This window comes from Cibotium barometz, chromosome 57, assembly GCF_041138505.1.
Source record: "Cibotium barometz isolate CiBa-2024 chromosome 57, ASM4113850v1, whole genome shotgun sequence".
In the NCBI taxonomy this organism is placed as follows: Eukaryota; Viridiplantae; Streptophyta; class Polypodiopsida; order Cyatheales; family Cibotiaceae; genus Cibotium; species Cibotium barometz.
Genome location: NC_141102.1, coordinates 6417294 through 6423974, shown reverse-complemented (window position 1 = coordinate 6423974; position 6681 = coordinate 6417294).

Here is a 6681-nt window from a genome sequence, read left to right as displayed (position 1 = left end):
GTAAATTTCAAGGAGAGTTCTTATGCATCAAAAATAGAACTGCTTGGAGGAGTTGGCCCTTCCATCTTAAACTATGCTTTATGAATTTCTCATTATGTATTAGTCTTGTGATATGGGACACATGATTAATCCTATGTGAAGGATTTCGATGCATACTTATCTCTAGATTTGTTTGTGGGATAATTTCTGGTGGTATGGGACACTAGAATTTATTACACATAGAAATCCTTGATACAGTGTCTATCAGTCATATAATTAGAGAAGATACTTGAATTTATATATACAACAATCTCCTTTGCTTGCAATAAACAAACACACAGCTAAGGTCAGTTACTTATCTAAGCAGAAGGGATGTTACATAATGTCCACCCTTTAGATGTACGGGGATGCTCAGACGTTAGTGTACCATCCTAGTGAATTAGTATACTGGGTGACCCCGCATTAAATATTGGTTACCTAGTGTTATTGGTATAGATTGAGACTATGTTTAATGGGTGTATGATGTTGAGGTGTAGCAAGTAGTGCCATGCTTAACAACTGCATTGTGGTCAAAGTGAAACAAGTGGACTATGCTAGACAATTGCACATAGTCAAAGCGTAACAAGTGGTTTATGCAATTGATGTACCATGCTAATTGAAGCGTAGCAAGTGGTATGCCATGCTAATTGAAGTGTAATAAGTGGCAATACATGCCATTCTAGATGATATGTATAATGATACTCTCATCGTAGTGAAACAAGTGGTAAGTGTATGTTGTGTTTGTGCCTATCAACGTTTTACATTGGGATTAATTGTAGAGAAGGGAAATTGATTGAAATAACTAATGTGTTTACGTTTGTGAGATAGCTGATGAGTAGTACACGTGGCGCACATGGAGAATCTTGTCTATATCATCTCAGAATATTATTATTTTATTTTTTTTGCCACATGCCAAATGATTGTACAAATTATTTATGCACGCTTGTACATGCTATTGTTATATTACTAGCTCATAAAAGTTAGAAGAGTTATATTACTAGCTCATAAAAGTTAGAAGAGTTTTAATTATTTACACTTAGTGTGTAAACAAGCTCTAGTGTTTGAGCTATTTTTGTTAAAAGTGGAAAAGCAAGCCCAATTTTGTACACACAACTATTTGGGCTATTTATTGAATAGAATTCTCAAAATACTGTGGTGCGAATGGTGAGGTTTTTAGGATCCAAATGGATGGGATCCCCTTGTAGAAGCCTTGAGCTTCTAACACCTTGACGGGTTCACGTTATGGGTAAAAGTCTTTTACATGCGGATCTCACTTGGAATTTATGTCCATAGGTAGGCTTCTAGCCAACAAATGGTGGTTTCTATGTATTTAATTGGGTATCATATCTACATTGGCTAGTGTACTACTTACTCCTTCTTAGTGATCTCCCTGAAGTTTTGTTGAGGCTTTGACATTTAGGGGATGGCCTTCATCTCCTTCGGTGAGGTTTGTGAGGGTGGCTAATGCATCGAGGGGCCAGAGGAGTGTTGAGTGTTGAGTGTCGAGCGTTAGGGGCTACCTAAGTTGATGATATATGATGAGGCTTAAGATGTTGGAGGGTTTAGGGTGTTCTTGTCCACCAAGGGTATGGTAACCATTTTATGGGATAACTTGAGTGTCATGGTTTTCTTTTGCTAACTGAGTCAATCAATGGCCCCATAGTCCATCCCCTTCCAAAGGATGATGCACTCTTTCATTGTACCTACTAGAAGGGTTACACATAAAAGCAAAACACACGTTTAGATCCAATGGGATACTCTGCTTCAAAATAACCAAAGGTTATGGATTGGGAATTGTTTACTATGGTGAGGGTAGCTACTATGAATGGTATGAGGGGAGTACCTAAATAATTAGTCTCAAGATCAAGTTCACATCAAAAGATTTCTCTCAATCTCTATAACACTTTCAAAGCAGCCGAATGTATTTAGACTCACATTTCTTCCCAAATTTTTTATTTTTTAAATCTTTTTTTTAAGTTGACTCACATCATGCCTGGTTTGACTCATGTCTCACAACTCACATCTCATGCCTCATGTCTCATAGCTCATATCTTATGGGCTCATGCAAATTTTCTCGTATAAAGTTGTGGGCTCACATCTCACGACTAGCTGGTTCACATCACAAATTTTTGTGAAATGACTCACGTCTCATGTCTCACATATGGTGGGCTATATTTGCAGCTCACATCTCACATTTCACAGCTAGCTAGTCTCATGTCTCACGGATTTTTATGAAGTAGCTCACACTAGTCTGGTGAGCTAGACTCATTGTTGCTCACGTCTCACGATGGCTGAGACTCATGGCTCAAGTCTAACGTCTCACGCTTTTGTAGACTCTCTCTCTCTCTCTCTCTCTCTCTCTCTCTCTCTCTCTATACACACACACACACACACACACACACACAGGCCATAAACAAAAATATAATTATTTTTGGATCAAGTAACTTGGGTAAGAGCCTCAAAATAGTCACTCGTACTTTTGACCTATTAAATGTTGGCATGAGCTCATGTATTTGTACTTTATCAATGAAAGGAGTTGAATCCCTATAGAATCTAATCTCCTTAGTCCAATCTCCTTTCCATGCCTTCCATGTGGGATGTAAACGCCCCCCCCCCTCTCTCTCTCTCTCTCTTCACACAAAAAGAGGAGGGGTGAGAATCAACATATGGAGGGGATTAATGTATTATAAAGTAATAGGCTATTAAAACGGCACCGAGTTACCCATAAAAAAGTGATAAAAATCCAAAGTGACAAGCATGGTTAGTAATTAAGGAGAGGATTTATAGTACAATAAAGCAATAGGCTATTAAAAGGGCACCGAGATGCCCATAAGAAGTGATGAGCATTTAGAGAGACAATGAGGATAAAAATCAATCTATGGAGAAGATTAATGATACCATGAAGCAATAGGCTATTAAAAGGGTGTTGAGTTGCCCATAGAACAAGTGATAAAATAAATCTATGGAGTGGATTAATGATACCCTAAAGCAACATTAGAGTGTTGAAAAGAGGAGAAGGATGCTAGGATGTCCATTCTATAGTTTATTGGGGATGCCTAAGATACCATTGTACCATGTTGGTAATTGGTATTGTGGGAAATACCACATTAATAATAATATTCTGGTTTTATTAGTATATGCAATTGGGGTCATGCTAGTGTTATTATACAGTATTGCACAAGTGATCACCATGTTAAATTGTGCTTAGTTTACATTGTCATGATTATGTGAATTCTAATTTATTGTTTTAACTAACATGATTGAGGTTGGTGAGATAGGTGATGAGTAGTGTGATGGCATGTCCCGATGAGGTGTTGCATTGAGGATGGTTCGTACACATTGCGTGAACACCATTTATAGTGTCGAACATAGTATTATTTTTAAGTTGGCCATGTGCTACTCTTAGTAATTGGTTTGTTTCACACCTCATTTTGGCTTTAGTCAAGCATTGTATTTATATAAGTGAAACATATTACATCTATAGGCCATGTGTGTATTAGCTCATATTTATTCTTAATTTCTTAACCCAATATGTTAGCACTAAGGTTATTTTGTAAAAATAAAGATCCAATTTTAGGTGTTTAAGCTATTATTAGCTGCAAGAGTCAAATTTAAAAATACGTTTTTTAAATAGTCGTGTGAGGAAGATAGAGCCACTCATGTTTGGGGGGGGGGTGTTTGAACCTAGTGCTTGTTCTCTTATTCTTGTGATTTATCTTGTTCATCTCAAGATATTTCTATGGTTAGTCTATGTTTAATCTTGAAGAAAAATTTTGAATCTTGTTCACTCTCCATCTTCCAAGACATTTCAGTGGTATCATAGACTTGGTATGCTCAAGGAGAGAAAAGGGTATATTCATATGTTTAGAGGAATAATTGACAGTCTCACAAACATCAACAACACACGGAGCTCAAAGTCTTTGGGGCCACACGCTCCATAAGGTCTCAACATAAGAGTAATAAGGGTCCATGGCTTACAGAACTCAAGAAATTCTTGAATCGTGTTAATTTGGTGTGTGTGAGAGAAGCTATTCAACCAACTGGTACTTAGAAATGTCTAAGGTTTGTTGTCTACCTAAGGCTCCAAGTTCCAACACACTGTAGCCCACATTTGAAAACACAAAAGTAGGACTCCCATTCATAGTTACTTTTTAACAGGCGTCACACTCGTTTTTTAGCATTTTGATCGTAAAATACTTTGTAAAATTTTAAAATGTCATAAAAAATTGCACTAAAATACCAAAAAACTTGCTATATTTCACTAAACCTATAAATTTTGAAGGGCAAGGTTGCACGTTAAAAATCAAGCATGCAAGTCCCATTAACGAAGCAATAGCAACATAGTCTAAGGAGACCCTAGCGCATACACACATAAGCCTAAAAGCAAGTGTAGATTCGAGGCCAAGAACAATAGTCATGCATGCCAAAAACCTCATCGCATTATACAAGGCCAGTAAGTTTGCACAAATAGCCATTATACAAGGCCAGTAAGTTTGCACAAATAGCCATGAAGAAGAAGTCGGCTTTGCCAGATCACAATCCACAGAGAGCCATAGAGCCAAGCATAATGCCCAAGAACCGAGTGCAGGCGCGGCGATCAGCAAGCACCATAGTCGCTAGTTATAGGGTGTAAAGAATATATATATATATATATATATATATATATATATATATAGTTATATATAGTTAGTTATATAGTTATATAGTTATACATACATATATGTATATGTATACGTTTATGTTTGTGTGTGCATGTGTCCCTAAGGTATATATGTATATGCATATACGCGTGTGCGCACTAACTCTAATATGCTCAAGGGTGGTCCGAAGCTATCGATGCCATGGTTGGGTAGATGAAATATTGGCTCTCATTTCTTGGGTATTGAGCTCTAGCCCTTTGGGTAATTTGTTGTGTGCTTGGTTTTCACATTAAGATCGAAGGTTGCACAACAACGGGGGAGAGAGAATGAGTGAAGAAATGAGAGAAAGGGGAAAAATGGTGGAGCCAAGGAGTCTTGGGTTATGCATCGTGCTGTCAATAGAAGGGGAGTCAAGGAACAATAAGAACATAGGATAATGGTAGCAAAAGCAATGTGGAGTGGAATAGGGGGGAAGGAAGAGAGAAAACAAGTGCATAGGGGGGAGGGGCATGGGCATACATAATAAAATATGGTCCTAACTTGCTATGTTCAATTGTTGGGCTATTTTTAGTGTGCTTAGAAAGAGAGGTGATTCGCTTTGTGCCAAAGTATTGGGAACTCATGTTTTGTACAAGTCCCCAATTCAAATCTTCCCCTAATCCATTTTCCCCTTCCTCCTTAGCCCTTATAAGTGTCTCATCAATAAAGTTTACTGTCTATCTTAGAAGTTTGCCATTTTAGAAGTTTTCTAATAATAAAAGGAAGGAGTTGGTGATGCTAGGTAAAACTTTAGTTGCCTCGCCCTTCCATATCATAAATTTCATTTTCTTTATGCAAGCTGTGAAGGAGCTCTACATAAGGCCTTTTAACTCCATATTCGACATGATTCAGAGTAGGAAAAAATGTTTTTTTTGGGCCTTGAGTGAGCTCTATAGTTGAAGATTTGCCTCATATGCTTAGATTGATCCTTCTAAAAGTTGTTTTCTCTTTCACAACAACCTATCAAGTGTGCTTAATGTGACTTTTTTCATGCCTTCACATAATCTACTCAATTGGTGGAATCACATGAGGACGGACAACAAATTTGAAGGCATGTTGTAACGTGTTTTTAGACTTAACACACTTAAAAACACTTTCAATGCCCATTAGGGCACCAACATCGTTTTTTGGGATTAATTTTTATGGAATATGCCTTTGGATTAAGGTTTTAATTCGTTTTGGACCTTAGACTTGTTAAGGTTTTGGACCTTTGAGGTAAAAGATTTGGGGGATTTTAGTGATAATGATGATGCGAAAGTTGGCATGGGGATTTTAGTGATGTGATGATGATGTGAAAGTTGGCAAAAAAAAGAAGCAACCCCGATAAAAGATTTGGGGGATTTTAGTGATGATGATGATGTGAAAGTTAGCCAAAAAAAAGAAGCAACCTCTCTCTCTCTCTCTCTCTCTCTCTCTCTCTCTCTCTCTCGTTCTCGTTTTGTTGCCAAAGATAAGCTCCTAACCGTCAGGCTGCTCTCTCTCTCTCTCTCTCTCTCTCTCTCTCTTTCTCTCTCTCTCTCTCCCCCCCCTCCCCCTGTCAGGCTCCTCTCTCTCTCTCTCTCGTTGTCTGCACTGCTCTCCACCATCAGGGTGCGTCTACTCTGTCTCACTCTTTGTCTGCACTGGCTTGATAATAAGGTTACAAGCCTTTAAAAATCCTTAATTAATGAATGCCCACGATAAGAATAGTTAAATAGGTACCCATGAAGAATAGGTGCCCATTATGTCACAAATGCTCTATCTCCACCATAAGGTGGAAAGTTTGGTGCCTTTAATCGCCTACTTCTTATGCCACCCATAGTACTCATGCATGTAAAGGCCCTCAACCTTTGGCTCCCAAAGGTGTGCAATTCCAAGGGGTTTTTTGCGTCAACATGAACTATAATTGGACAAGGAAGATGAACTAAATGAGTAGACAATGTCCACATGCAGCAGATATAGCATTCAACAAGGGTGTGAAAGGCCAGATGCGCTCGCCGCCGCT